We start from the raw sequence: 16603 nt of genomic DNA, 5'->3' as shown, positions 1-16603 counted from the left end.
CTGAACTTTTTTATTCTTGGGTTGGATTTCCAGCAGTGGATGGGGGAACAAATACTTTTCATGAATACACAGTTGCGAATGTCCCTGGACAATACAGGGCTTACGCTTATTTAGAAATACCTCTATCTTATCAAGAACACCATAATTGGCTTGATGGCGCCCTCCCACACTCAGTAGCACAAGTTAGGTTAGGTCCACTGAGTAATGATGGTCCTACCTGGCCTTTATTGGCTACATATACACCACATCCTGCGGTTGCTCAATTGGCAGTGGTTGAAGTTCGTCGTTTATATACTGAATTAACGGCTACATATAGACGATTAGTTCAGTTTGTCATGCAGACACTAAATACGAATGCAGCGCGTGCTGCTCCAGCGCACCCACAGGCTGTGGTTCCGGGTATTAATCCGGCCACTGTGCACTCAGTTATGGGTAAAGTACCGGCTAAACGAGAGGAGACTCCATTTTGGCTGGTGCAAAAAATTAATACGCTGGAAGCGGTATTTCCCCATACGGGACCTCAGGATAAACATAGAATTTTGACGATATGTTTGCCGTACGGGATGGTTCCTCCGGTGGACCTTTGTAATACCTGGGGCACGGTGTTTGCCGCGCTCTACACTACGGCACACGTTACACCGACATTAGCTAATTTACCGGACGTACTTAAACAGATTCAGGATGAATATGGGGCTGCCCCTGCATTGGATTTGGGCATGCAGTTGCTGGGCAATTTTGCCACAGTTTCTTCTATTATTTTGAGTAATCTCAAAGGAGAGGCAGTAGCACTAGCAGTGCGAATGAGTCTTCGGGATGTTCCGCTGCTTAATCAGGAGTGGGAGCTTCCGAGAATAATAGCGGAAACATATTCTAGTATTGGTCGTGATAGCCTGGGGGCTAGACCACAAAAACCCCAGTTACAGGGTAAAAATAATAAAGACAATGCTAAAAAGCAACAACCTGAGGGTTCGAAAAAGCGCTGGGAAAAGAAACAGCAAACACCTAAGAAAGATGGTGGGCAGTCTCCGCAACCGGAGACCCCACAGAATAAGTATAATCTCAGGAATAGGGATACTTTGAAGACGCCTGATAGATATCAATATACTGATACACGCCAATCTCGTTCCTTTCAGGACTCCTCGGAAAAGAGAAGTGAGAGAGGTGGGCGGTCAGAGCGGAGGACGGAGTACGTGAAACCGAGACAGGATTCACAACGCTCAGCGGAGGTTTCTATTAAACAAGAAGAGAAACCGCTGCAACAGAAACAGCAATTTAAAAAGAAGAAAGTGGCAGTTGTCTCAGTCAGACATGCCGCTCAAGAAGAGAGTTCTCTTGACGAACAAGACATGGGTGTTAGCACTGTTAGACAGCGCGGCAGAGGTCACAATAGTTCGCCGGAGTCTTCTAGAGCATCTGGAGGTGAAAGCAACTGATGACTTCATACAAGTCGAGACGGCGGATATGCGAGTCTCTGATCCTGATAGAGTATATGAAGTGACTCTGCGATTGGAAGGGGACATTGACCGTATTATAAACGCCATTTTTTGGGACCATGTGGTAAAATCATATGATGTTCTGCTGGCCGAACAAGATTGGCCACCTGACTTTGTTCGCGACTGTCCAGTTGGGGAGGAGGTTATTACACCTTCCTTCTCACCACTTGTTCCGAGAGAACTAGCGGTGTCCTATAGTAAATCATGGGCTCTAGCACAAGCTCCCGCCTTGTATAGAAATAATGTGGGGTGGGACAGACAATCACCTTATCATGTAATTCCAATAAAGGGCGAACCTCAGCCACAACCGCAGTATCCTATCAAATTTGAAGCAAGGGCATCGGTTAGAAAAATTCTTACACAATTGGAGTATCAGGGTGTAATTGAGCCCTGTGTCTCGCCGATGAATAATCCCTTGTTTCCGGTTGCTAAACCGGACCATTCATATAGGATAGTGGTGGATTATAGACATTTGAATAGTCATACACGCACATATGCAATACAGAATTCACACAGCGCAGCGCTTATGAATAATATAGTGCGTAAAAAATACAAGACAACATTGGATATCTCGAATGGATTTTTCTGCCAGAATATAGCGCCCGAGAGTCGGGACTATACCTGTTTCAGTGCGTTTGGCTCTCAGAAAAAATGTTGTCGTTTGCCTCAGGGGTATAAGAATAGCCCAGGACTGTTTTCGGCTCGTGTAACTGAAATGCTGCATGAGTTCGACCCTGAAGCGTTATCATATGTTGATGACATATATCTGACAGATGATGAGATTCTGCAACATCTAAGGCGTGTATCGCGCATTGTTGTGGGGTTTGCTGATATTGGCTATAAGTTTAATTTTAAGAAATCAAAGATTGCCTTCCTCAGCGTCATTTTCCTGGGATATGAGTTGTCGAGTGAGGGCAAGAGCCTAGCGCCACATTTTTTGGAGAAATGTGCCTTATTGCAGCCTCCTAATACGGTTCGGAAGCTCCAGTCATTGTTGGGGTTTCTGAATTTTGGCAGAACATACATTCCTGAATATGCAACGCGTATAAAACCCTTATACGAGTTGATTCGCCCGAATTTTTCGAGTAGATTTTGGACGATTGAACATACAGACATACTGCGAGAGTTACAGAGTGATCTCTTAGCAGTTAAACACTTACACACACAGGACAATAAGACACATTTAGTCATCAGGGTGAAACCTGGGGCTGTTGGGTTTACTTATGTCACCTTTAATGAAGGGGAGACAGTCCCGATTGCATACAAGTCTCACTTGTATTCTGCTGCAGAGCAACGTTTTGCACAAACTGAGAAAATTCTCACTGCAGTACAGATGGCTGTTATTAAAGAAAGACCGCTGGCCCAGGGTCAACGCATTGTTGTCGTTTCCCCGGTTCCGGATTTAGAGGCTGTTACAAAAGCGAGTGTTCCTAATTCGAAAGCTTTACACCCGCGATGGATACAATGGGCTACTTCTTTGACAGCCACTGATGTAGATTATGTATTTGACCCTAAACTGCAGACTCAAGAGTTTCTTCAATATGAAATAGAATACCCTGTTCCTGCTGGTACGTTGCCTATTGACCAATATCAAGTGGTCATGTATACCGATGGCTCTGCGCAACCAGTGGTTGGTACTAAACAACAGTATTCTGCTGCATGTGCGGTGGTGAGCGGCACTATGGAGGGGGAAGTGTTCTGCCCCCGACATACTTATACTAAAACCTTGGGAGATTGCACGGCACAGCTGGCTGAGCTCAAAGCTCTATTGTTAGCGTTGGAGCACGCGGATCCGGCGCTTTTAACCTTGCTGGTCTGTGACTCCTACTACTGTGTGCAGTCTTTCAACGAATATCTACACTATTGGAAGATGAATGGGTTCAGAGATTCTAAAGGCAACACCATTAAACATAAAATGTTGTGGGGTAAGGTTGCGGATCTGAAGGAAACGCTTCCTAAAGTCCATGTTGTGCATACACTTGGACACCAGCGCGTTGGGATACACGTTGCTGGGAATACTTTGGCTGATGAAGCCGCAAAATCGGCAGTGGCTGTCGCCACTGTAGCCGCAGTGACTCGTTCGAGTTCCAAACCAGACACAGAAATTTCGGCTGCCATAAAGGCTACGGCTGATGGCACGCCCTTTCCTAAAGGATTTCCTTCTAAATATAGTTACTGCTTGAATGGTGCGCTGAATGCTACTGTTACAATTCCAGGCATTGGTGTACGTGAAATTCCCAATAAAATTGAGAGACCTCGATTAATTTCTGCAGCACATGAGGGGGTGGCTTCTGCACATGCTGGTGTAGCTGCCACGATTTCACTTTTACAGGCTCGTTACTGGTGGCCTGGTCTCTATAAAGAGACGAAGCAATATGTCCTTTGTTGTGACATTTGTCAACAAATTAAAGCGTCGTCGGCTAGACGCCTGCAGCAGACGCCCCTTCTGATATCAAATAAACCATTACAGTGTGTGTACTTGGATCATTGTGGTCCGCTGACACCAGATAGTGCATACAAATATATATTGGTTGCTGTAGATTCGTGCTCCAGATTTGTGTGGGTATGGCCACAACGCTCGGCTGACGCTCGAACTGTTATTAAAGATTTGCGCATCTTTGTCAATATATTTGCAGTTGCGGCTTTTCATTCGGACCAGGGCCCTGCTTTTGCCTCTAAGGCATTCAGGGACACCATTGCTTCGTTGGGGGTCCAACTCCAATTCTCGTCTCCATTTCATCCCGAGGGAAACTCTGTCGTGGAGCGTTTAAATCGTGATTTAAAGCAGTCCTTAACGGCCAGAGTTATAGGTACGGGTCGTGGTTGGCTAGCCCACCTATATGGAGTACAGAGAGCACTTAATAACTTGCCTAGAAGGTCACTGGGGGGTCGTACTTCATATGAGTGCCTGTTTGGAACACAAATGTATGTTCCTGATCTAGATGGTCCTGGTGTGGAGGCGGCAGATACGCCCTTTGACATAAATGATCGTGTCACTGTTTTGCAGGATTTACAACAATTCCGTGAAGATAACTCTTCTGCCAGTGCTGCCTCCTCAGGAATTAAGGATGAGCCAGTAACACCTACTGGTTGGATACCCAGGATTGGGGATCTAGTGCGTGAAAAGGTTGCAGTTAAAAAAGAATTTGGTCCTTCTTATCGAGAACCTGTCCCTGTGTTGGGGGTGAGCGGCACGAGAACTGTGATTTTACCGCCACTGCGAGGGGCCAAAGGAAATCGCTTTGTTTCCATTGATAATGTCAAGTTACAACATGTGGCCGATTCTGCACAGCAAACCAAGAGGGACACCCAGTAGTTCCAGAATCCCTCTCACTACTGGGGAGGAAGTCCCGCTGCAGGTGATTTTCACCGACACTGTTTCCTCTCTGACCTTGGGGAGGGTGGATGATGATCTTGCGATTGTTCCACCGACGGCGATTAATATGGAATCTTGTGATCAAATTGCTGTACGTTCTACTGACGTTTCTGAACATGTGGTTTATAGCGTGCCACGGCGAGAGCCTCCATCTGCTTCTTTGTTCACAGTTGCACCTTTTGCTAGAACTGCTTCTGGCTGCTTCAACGACGCTGATAATGATGTGTCCGGCTCCTCGTCCTCGATGTCTTCTGTCCACGGTCCACGACGGCTGCTGGGTTGGCTTAAACGCACATATTTTGTTTTTCCTTGGAACTATTTTTGGCTGTTTTTGGCTGTGATGACTATTTTATTATGGTTGGGATTTGTGGTTACTTTTTTTCTGATAATACATGGTCATTTTCTTCCTGATCGATCTGACATTGAGAACGTGGAGACTGTGTTAAAACCGCATTTTTCGTCTCATATGGTTCGAAGAGACTTGTCCACAGTAAACATTTCTGCTATGCCAGTTCCGGATGGAATTGTGTGGGATAAAGTAATGTTTGATATATATGGTCCCACTGAATTGATTCAAATACCGTATGTCCTCAAATTATCAATGAATGATATTGTGATACCTGGCATTGTTTCTGATGATTGGGATGTGAAGACAGTAGATTCTATGCTAACGGATTTGCAATATTATACTGTCTATGACGATGATGATGCTTACCAGTTTAGAGATAATCATGGTGACATGTTTTGTTACAACTATTATGGACACCACTTTATTCATAAAGCTAGTAGCCCAAAGTCCATGTTTAATTATGTGCAATGGGAACATTGCTCGACTCCTCCACAAGGGAGTTCAAAAACGTATTATGATAAATTTGCATATTTTGCTGGGCATGATCCACGTAATGCTAAGTCCTACTATTTTAAAGTTGCACCGTATTCTAATAAGCAAATGTTATTGACCAATACTAAATTACTGTATTCCAATTTGTTTGTATCTAAACTTTCGGTCGAGGGATATGAATACTGTTTGACTTGAAAAGTGTTTGGGGTACGAAAAATTGGCAAATGCAAGGCAGGGACACGTTATTTAGAGCATATATTATCCCTGTGCAGATGATTTTCCTCAATGACACAGTACAACAGACTAGCTGTTTGGGCTTAGCGACGATTAGGGAGTTGACTTTGCCTAGTATACCTGTCCCTTCTAAATTAAAAAATTGGCAGCACTATGTGAATGCTACTTTCAGTGACTTTACACATTGGGTCCAGAATGGTACGTTTAACACTTCATCGTTACATCCAGGCGGGTGGTTATTATGGCCTGTAGACACTAATATGTGTCATCAACGTTTTGTCACCTCTTCAGGGGGGTTCAGGACTAGTAGGGCAGACCCTCGTTACGTTTCACCAGAACATGCTGACATTATAACTACATACAGTGTGGGAAAGCTTTGTCAGCAATGGTTGAAGTCTTCCATGCTGGATGCAGTTAAGTCACATTTCACGTTACTGTCTAATGATACTGATTTACAAGATTTTTTGTCAGGTCCCAACGTACCACGGAAAAAAAGATTCTTATACAAGGTTTATAATGAGATTTGGAAGCTTTCACAACAAGAGGCTGCAGCCCGGTTGAGGCAGATTGATCAAGAAAATCTGATGCAGACTTTGTCTGTTGTTGATAATGGCATGCATACCCTTTCTGACCGTGTTTACACGATTGAAAGCATTGTTTCCTCTGCCATTGACATTATTAAATCGGACATGTCTTCTTTATATCATGGGCAGAGTCAGACCCGGTCCATCATGCAGCTGGGTTGGACTCTTCAGACCTTGAAGGCGGGTCGCGTTCCATGACAGCACGTTCGTGCCAGAGAGATCTTTATCTCTTTTAATTTGACTCGTCAACAACAACTGATGGCTAAAAAGGAAGCGACATATGTTATATTAAATATTGAGAAATTAGAGAAACTGCCTTTCACGGTAGCTGAGATTCCGTCAGCTGAATGGTTGATCCATGGGGTTATTAATTTGCCTATCTCTACTTTGCAATTTACTTGGTGTTTGAAGCACATTCCGGTGGGTAGATATAAACTATTGGGAGACAGTTACATACACGAGGTGTGGGACCTTCCCTTTCAGTACAGATGTGTTAATGGTTTGAAGGAGGTTTTTCTTAGCGGCAGCGAATGCGAAGCTTCTGTCAGCCATTCAATGGTTTGTAAACAGCTGTCCTTGCACGGGGCGTGTAACGCTTCGATTGCTAACTTAGCTTGTTATCTGAAGGGAGTTCCAGTCCCGGTTATTAAAAACACTTTCCAGGTACTTTCTAACGGCAGTTACATTGTTCTTAACAGCGAACGCTGCTGTGGCATGCGTGCCGGAATAGTTTACATCGTCGTTGTCAACAAGGCCGTTACGTGCTGCGGGAATGTGTTGTTTCCCCCCACTCAATTTAGGGAGGTAGCGGACATCTGGCCTCATATTGCTACTTCCAAGGTTGATTTCGACAAGTTGAGTCGGCTAAAAGCTTTATTGTTTCAAAAGCATGTGGCCCTTACATCTGCTAGCGAGACCTTCGCACTTCAGGTGGCAAGGTCATCGGCGGAGATACAGTCCCTTTTGAATACTAACTTTCCGAATCACTTCGGTGAACTTGTGGGACGTATATTTAATGCATCCAGCACTGCTGGTATTGCACATTTTTTCAAAGTCGTTGGTGTTGGTTTTGCTCATACCTTCTCTTCCATATTCGGTTTGATACCTTCGGCTATACATTCTATTTTCGGAAGCATTTTGGGGGGTTTCCCGATTACTTTGGCTTTATTGGCTGGAGTCTTGCTGTTGTTGCTATTTTTTCGCAATGGCTGTCCCGTCACGACGAGATCCTGTATTGCTGCTCCCGTCAGCGCAGCTGTGTCGTGAACGCATGATGCAGCATTTGCGCTTTAGCTTCAGGCTTTAGGCCTTTGTGCACTTTGCCCTGAATATATTTTATTCATTTGCTAACAGCTTAGAGCCTCTGTGCACTTTGCTCTACATGCTTTTTATTAGGCTTCGTACTGTTATTTTTCAAATAGCCAGTTCTACGGTGTTGTTTTTTTATTCATATCACACTGTTTTGCCTACTTCAGCACTGGAGTTCTCCATAACATATTTACTATGTGCTTCAGTCAAGGATACAGTCTGGTACATTGCCGATAGACGTGGTAAGAGTTTAGACTTGGCATTCCTGCGTAGGGACATTTTGTGATCACGATGACATGTTAGTTATAAAATCACTTCCTTGTCCCAATACACGCAAGAGGGAGATTCCGACCAGGGAACCAAAACTAGACGCTGACTGCTTCGTTGCAGATGCGTAACCAAGATCACAGGTCTTTGCTCAGGTATGAGGGCTGATGTCTCCACAGTGATTCTAATAGGCAAGCTAGAAGCTTAACATGCTGTGCTCTAGATAGAACAAGCAGAGGGAGAGTAGAAACTGTTTGACAATATGATAGCTTTGTTCTTATGTTTTACTCTCCTGGTAACTATTACAATCCTACTGTGTTGTATCGTTCTGGTTATTGCAGCTCACGCCTTAATATCTAAAATACAGTTGTTTTATTAAAAAACATTATATAAAACTTATACTGTCTTAGTCATTTGTATATGAGATCATATTGGAAATAAGAGAGTTGGTTTGGATCTGAGTAACCACGACTTCCCTGAGAAGTTCCAAAGATGTCATGCGTTCGGCTGCCAAATCATTCCTTCCACATGGGAGAAATGAGGCACTGCTAGTTAGCCGGAGCAAAAACCGGATTTAGGGTGACAGAGTTCTTTACACGTGGGTCAGACTCAGTCCCCCACAGCGTTATAGATCCTGCTACCTAGAAATCCAGTAGTCTCATTTAGAATAATGAGAGCCCACGCGACAATATGCCTCTCAAACAAAATCCTCAGCTCATACATAGATTACTAGCAGTGAGAATGGCTTGGCTTCAGAATGAACATAGAGAGAGAATAATCACCCCGTTAGCCCCAAATAAAATTAGTGAAATTTTCAAAAGTATTCCTAATGATCATGTCCCTGGTATAGACAGCTTAGTAATGTCGAAGAGATTATCATTAGATGATGACTGTTTTAAGTCCATAGTGGAAAATGGTGGGCTCCCACCTTCCTTGCACTAGGCCTTAATAGTTGCTACACTGAAGCTATATAAATCGTCTATATGCTTTTCATATCCGCCTCTCTCACTTTTTGATACAGATAGAAATATTTTTGCAAAGATTCTATCACACTGTATCTGCCCTTTGATGCCTGGTTTGATCCTCCCGAACAATCGGGGTTTATCGCTAGACAATCGACTACCCATAATCACAGAAACATCTTTGGTGCGATTTCGCAGCTTGACACTCATACTCAAGCAGTTGCAGATTTTTTGACTGCCAAGAAAGCTTTTTACTCTGTTGAATGGGACTTTATGTTTACAGTACTGGGTAAGCTGAGAGATGGAAACATGTTTCTTGAATTAGTCTGATTACTATATTTGGAACCTACAACCCGTAAATGAGTGAATGATAATATAGCTGAACCCATAAGCATTAGCAGGGGAGCACAAAAGGGATGCATGCTTTCCCCACTTTTATATGCCATGTGCAATCAGAGAGCCACACACAGAGTGAACTCAGATGCCCAGGGCATAAACTAATACTCTCCGACTATGCAGATTATAATTTGCTCTATATCAGAGATCCAGCTGTAAATGTCTCTCAAGTCTTGCAAAATTATGTGATTCGTTGAATCGTTAAAACTAAGAATTAATTGGGAGAAGTGTCTTCTTATCCCTCTTACTGCTGTCACTATGAAGTGCCCTTTTGGTTTCACTCTGAAATGGACACTTATCCAAGCCCAATATTTGGGTATTAGGGTGCATGTCATCCCAGAGATGGTCATCAATATTTATTGTGGGGAGGCTGCAAGTAAATTTGCTGAGAACATTGACAGATGGATCACACTTCAACTGTTCCTTACGGGCAGAGTTTCTATCATGAAGATGGTGGTTCTGCCTCGATTATAATATGTGTTTCTTAATACATCAATTGTCTTGATCTGTGCTTTTTCTGTAACCTCCAATGTTTTGTGATTCAACTTGTATGGTCAGTCAAACACCCCAGGGTTTGATGGTCTGTGCTGGTCCTCCTGTATTTGCTGGTTGGCGGCCCCTGATTTGGAGCTCTGTTGTTATATATGACTCGGGCCATTTTGCGGACTACTGAAAACATGGGTGGTCTGGTCTACCACACACGTGGATAGAAAGTGATGCTATTTTGCATATGCCCCTTGCAGTTAAACACCTAGAACAGACCACCAGAAAATGGCATTATATTTATCTAATAAAAAAACATGGCATATGCCTAGTATTGGTTATTGTGAAGGTGCAGAATTTTCCTCCCGTGTTCCCTTGAGGTGAGACTAGATAGCTGCATGTCACTCTCAGTGTGTCTGGAGAGAGACACAGCCGTCCAGCTTGAGACATTGCAGCTTGCCTTTATTGGAGACTTATATTATGGAACTAAATTTAAGTCTTTGGATCAAATTTGTAAACATACATCAACTTTTAAAGCTCTAAATGTTACAGAACAAATAGTGGTCTCAGTTCAACTCTTGCAGAGTTCCTGTTGAGCCACCGCCTTTTCTATAGCTAAGATATTTATTGCATGGACTAAGTCCTAGGTACATAATTTCTCAGCTAAATGCCATAGCTTTGAATAGTGAATCAAGGGAGGTTGCCAGTGCCCACCTGCAGTAGCTAAGGGGCTTATAGTGTAATATTACTAATGAGCAACGGCTGTTCTGCTGTCCAGCCAACAAAAATGCCTCCATGAACATTTAAAATTATTAAAATATTTTATTATATCCCTGCTAAGCTGTGTAGAATTGGGCCCATATTTACACTTTTTGGCGCAAACCTGCACTAACTCAGGTCTGCGTCACAAAGTATAGCACCGCCTAGTGCCAATCCTAGATGCCGGCCGGGCGCCATATTTATGGAATGGCCTAGCTGGCGCTAAGGCCCTGTTAGCGTCTTTGTGAAGGACACTAAATGGTCCGGAGAGACATAGCGGGAACTGGGGCTTGTGTGCCAAATTATGGTGCTACACTGTTTAGAGGCAAAACAATTGCCCCTAGGCAGTGTAGCGCCTTTGTCTGGTGCACAAGCCCCATGGACATGGCTCCTGTCGTAGAAGAGACAGGAGCATACCCACGAATGTCCCCTGGGCATGGCCATTGGGGCCAGCGCCGTGCAAGGGCCTCAAGTCAGGGTGGGTGAGGGTGTCCCTGGGGACAGGGAAGGGCACCTGTGGGCAATTTCCATGCTCTCCGACCATTGAAATCTGTCTACAGGTCCCCTTACACCTGCCCAGACCTGCCCAGACCCAGCAAGCTTAGAGCCATTATTTAAGACCCCCATCACCCTGTACTGGATTTTAGCATGGGGGGATAAATATGGCTTCACTGTGTCACATTGTACTCACCCATCACTTTCATACCTCAATGTGTCACTTGCAGGGCTGCAGTGGTGTGCCACCAAGGTAATATTTAAATCGATATTGACCCTTGTTGCTCGCAATTATTGGTCATCTATGTGTAATTTCCGCCACATGGAAGTCCTACTCTGGCGGGCCTCCATAGGGCCAAACACATTTTGGTTGACCAGTTTCAAGTATCGCCAGCTGAATAACTAATAAAAACAGATGAAAATAATTTGTACATTGCTGTTTGGATTATTGTATTTTGTTGGAAAGAAATGATTAATGTGTGAATATCATTTACAATAACGCAGGGCCTGATTCTCAAAGGTAAACTTACACGTTAGTGTAAATTCACGCTTTTTCAGTATTCTCAAAACTGCATTTTAATAGTAAGTTTAGGAACACAGACACTCCGCAGTCGGGGCAGAGAACTCCGCACATAAAAAGATAGAACGGGTGTATATTTTTTGTGTGGAGTCTCCGCGCTTGTAAATTTACAATTAAAATGTAGTTTTGTGAATACTGGGAAAGAGTAAACGTAAACTAGGATGTGAGTTTACCTTTGAGAATCAGGCCCTTAGTGCCAATCGCCAATCTTGGTAGCTGTAAACAATCCTCATGAAATCCTTCCTGGGTGGCAGAGTTGCTAAATATTTGTTAACTTGTGCTCTTTGTTAAAAGTCCCAGTTGAAGGCATACCCATTTTCAACACAAAGAAGCATAGTAGGTAGTAAGGCCACGCTGGACTTTTATCGCAGATTTAAGAAAAACGGCCTATTTTGTGAGAAACGTGTTGCTCTCTCACAAAGTAAAACAAAACGAGGCAGATATCTGTAATAACATCAATTGTTCCACCCGTGTAGCACTGTCTATTTCTCTGTCTAAACGTAGTTATAAGTGAGGAAATAAATAAATGAACAATTATCCAAATTGTACTTCTGTACTGTTGTTAAAATGATAGAAATACTATTTTCTCCTCACCGATCTTGCTAGTGTGGCAACTTTAATAGTTTCAGTCACGACAATATGGCATCCACATATTTTGAATAGATCATTTAAAACAAAAACAAGCAATGAGATGTACTTTTGCTGATTTTGTCTTTTTTTGCACATCCCAATAACTTATTTTCAAATTCAATAAGAACAAACATTATGTGTTTACAAAAAACACGATTCGTGGTTTGACGTTTCATAAATCATTTTTATATCTGTCATAATTGAAGGTTTTTTTAACAAGATAATTGGTGGGCACATCCCTTTCCTATAACTGGTTTACTTTCATAAATCTTTACTAATTGCCCTGCAATTTTATGACAGTCATTAAAGTTCACTTTTTCTTTCTGCAATCCCATTTCTATACAATAAAACATGTTCAAAATAAGCCTGTGTTTTAATCTTCCTCAATCACTTGCAAGTACATGTTTCTTCTTGCCGTATTTTCTCTTTTTTATTAGCCAACAGGATCGGCCCCATTGCTGCCACAACAGGAGGGTGTGAGTCACTCACCACCCTTATTTCATTAGTCAAAGATTAGTTACAGCCTGTACCAAGCCTAGCCCCACTTATCGGGGAAACCAGTATTGCGAGATTACCTCTTATCTCTGATATAGTACAAAAATGAGAAATTGCAGTCCAAATTGTGATTCTTATCGATTCACAAATAGAAAGTGACAATTCCTAATGTAAAAACCCTTAGAACTTTTAATTAGCGATTCCCAGTGGGTCGCAAATTGACGTACCTCATGAATATTAATGAGGTAGGAGGCAGTTTGCGACCCTTTTGGAATCATAGCCATCAAAGGAATGATGACCTGCTGGGGACAGCAGACCAACATTTCTGTGATTGATTGAAATAAAGCATTTATTTAATATGCAGCCAGTTTTCCTTAAATAAAAATGGGATATGTTTCAAAAACAAAAAATTAAATGTTTAAGTTTCATTTATTAAGAGTAGTCCTTGGGACCGCTGCCTGTTCTTAAAGATATTTTGTTCAACATTCTCAAAAGGAGAGGTGTTTCATGGGGACCCTTTCCCATTTGCAAATGGTTTCCACTACCTTTCAGTAGTTGGCAAAAATATTCTGCAACTGTAATTCAGTTGCAAAACATTAATACATTCCAGTATTTGGAAAGGAAGCACTAAACACGCCCATCCCGGACTCCAAGTCACAAAACCAAATTGCAATTCAGTAACAAGTTACCAAATTGCAAATTTTCCTTTTGTACATTTTAAGATGCTTTTCTTGCGGTCACAAACAGCCCGATTGTGCGAATCAGGCTGCTTGAGACTTCCATAAAAGATTTGTGCATATGGCTCATAGTGATGCGTAGTAGACAAAGACTGTTTAGTAAAAAATAGCTGTAATTTGGGTTGAATGGGCCTCTCACACCCTTAGATTTCAGAGCCACTGCACCTCCTACACTAATAAGATCTAAGAATCTGCCAGTGCTCTATGTGTGCCATTGGTTGTATCTAGTGGGAACCAGCACTAATTTATGTGAATCATGCCTTCATTTTGTCTTAATACTTTAAACAAGAATTGGAAAAAAGGAAAGAGTAAGGAGAAAGAGATAAATACGAATGCATTGACAATAGATAAAGTGGGGAGCAAAAATAATTCCCAAGAGTGAGATAAAGAGACAGGAATCATAGGGTGGTGGAAATAACAGTTGTGTTGTGGAATCAAGACCAGGATTCGTAAGTCCCGGAATTCAGCAGTGCTGGTGGAGAACTGCTACGAAACCTTGAGACCCATAATATTATTTTATGAATTAACACTGCATCCATGTCACTGGCACAAAGGAAGGCAACATGATTTGCTCATTTTCAATGCAACAAAATACATTCAATCCAGCTGTTGTGCAAACCAAAAATGTTTAGGCCCAGATTTATAAAAGCTTTATGGGTTCGAATCCTACGCTGCCACCAATGTTAGAGATCACAGTCACTAGTTGGCAGACAAATGCACCCTGACCAAGTAGGGACCACAGTTCTAATCAGGGTAAGTCACAAAACAAATTAAATTATCCTGTGCTCACCCTCGAGTAGCTTGGCACAGACCAGGCAGGCCTAAGTTAGAAGGCAATGTGTAAGGTATTTGTGCATTAACTGAAACAAAAAACGACTCCACACCAGGTTAGAAAATTTGAGGTTATTTATCAGAGTGAATCAAGACCACAGTGGCACAAAACCAATAAACATAAATCTAGTTATCCACTCGCAAAAGTATTCAAGCAGTGATTTAGGGATCGATTGCACCCCTCTTAGGCGTATGAATACTGGCCCAGAGGCTATATATGGGCAACAGGGGGTGGGGATGGCGACGGAGCACGCGGACCTGGGAAGTTTAGTACCTGTGAGTGAAGTGTGGCCGTGCTCAGCAACTCCGCTTCAAGAAACGATGAGAGACACACTCTTCCTACGGTGTTTGTTGCACTCCAAAGGGCGGGTTTCCAAATGCAGAGTGGTGCATCAGAGAGAGCAGCACCACGCTCGCATGATGGGACTCCAGGCCAGTAGTCACCACTTCAGTAGAGCAACACGGGGCTGCGCAGAAGCACTGCACTTGTTAGTGGCAATCTGTGACAATAGGCACAACTTTTGAAGAGCGGCGCGGAGGCTGCAATGAAGCACCACACTTGCTAGCGATAATTCATGACAAAGTTTCACATGGTCAGAATGGAGCCAGGCTGGGATGAAGCACCGTTTGCAAGGTCTTTGATGTCCCTGAGATCTCAGGGAAAAGCAAGGGCAAGCCAGTAAGCCCTTGAAGATCACTCTGGTGGGAAGTTAGAGTCCTTCCAGTAGGATCATTTGGGTCATCTGAGTTCTTCTGTCAGATATTTAGTTCCATGTCCAGTAGTGTCTGATTTGAGGTGGTCAGAGACCCAGTACCTATACCCAAATTTGCCTTTGAAATGGGGGAGACTTCAAGGAGTGGTTTTGAAGTGTACCAGTTCCCTTTCATCTCATTCCTGTCTGTCAGGTTATCTGTGAGGGTCATCAGTCTCTGTGTGGGGTCAGGCCACTACCCTTTAAAGTGTGAGCCCCTCCATTCTTCCTGCCCAGGAAGACCCATCAGTATGCAAAAGATTGCAGCTGAGTGTCCTGTGTTTATGGCTGTCTGGTTGGAATGCACAAGGGGAGCTGTCACCCAGCACAGACCAGACGTGGATTGGAGACAGCCTTTTAAGGCACATAGAGCAGTAAGAGCGGAGAAATGCTTATTTTCTAAAAGGGCATTTCCAAAATAGCAATGTAAAATCAACTTTAACAATAAAGAGGATTTATCATCACCATTCCAAAGATATGAATCATGAGGTAGCTACTCCTTTCTGATCAGGATTTATAGCTTTGAAGTATGTTAAGGAATCCCCAATGCTGACCCAGGAGAGAAGCAGGCTTCTCAATAGTGAAAACAACTTTGGGGTTTTTCACTACCAGGACTTGTAAAACTTAAAATTACATGTCTTGCCTTTCACATACACTGCACTGTACCCTGTGGGTCACATAGGGGCTACCTTAGGGGTTGCATATGTAATTAAAAGGGAGGGGTTGAGGCTTGGCAAAGGGTTCTAAATGGCAAATCACGTTTGCAGAAAAATGCAAACACAGGCCTTGCAATGGCAGGCCTTAGACATGGTTAAAGGGCTACTTATGTTGGTGGCACAATCAGTGCTGCAGGCCCACTAGTAGCCTTAATTTACAGGCCCAGAGCACATATAGGGCACTTTACTAGGGACTTATAGGTAAATTAAATATGCTAATTGGGTAGGAGTCAATGTCACCAAGTTAAGGTGAGAGAGCACAAGCACTTAAGCACTGATCAGCAGTGGTAAGGTACCCCGAGTCCTTAAACATGCAAAAGCAAGATCTGAAAAATGAAGGGAGGCAAGCAAAAAAGTTGGGGGAAGACCACCCGAAGGCCAGGTCTAACAGGTTTGTATTACTTTTCTAATGCAAACTTAAAGCACGGAGTTCAGGTGGGATTTACAATCCAATATAAATCATACTTTTCCTCAGATTGTAACCAAAACTAACACTAAGTTGTGTAATGCACTGCCTTGCATTACTTTGAGTTAAGGGGGCATTCCAATGATGGGACATGGGTGTTCCCATGCAACTATCCCTGGGATTTTGAGCAAATCCTTATCTACAAAGAACTGTAGACAGGGATTTGCCCCTAAATCATGTAGCTCCTTGAGACAGGTG

This window comes from Pleurodeles waltl, chromosome 1_2 (assembly GCF_031143425.1).
Source record: "Pleurodeles waltl isolate 20211129_DDA chromosome 1_2, aPleWal1.hap1.20221129, whole genome shotgun sequence".
Lineage (NCBI taxonomy): Eukaryota > Metazoa > Chordata > Amphibia > Caudata > Salamandridae > Pleurodeles > Pleurodeles waltl.
Note: the sequence above shows the minus strand (reverse complement) of the source record.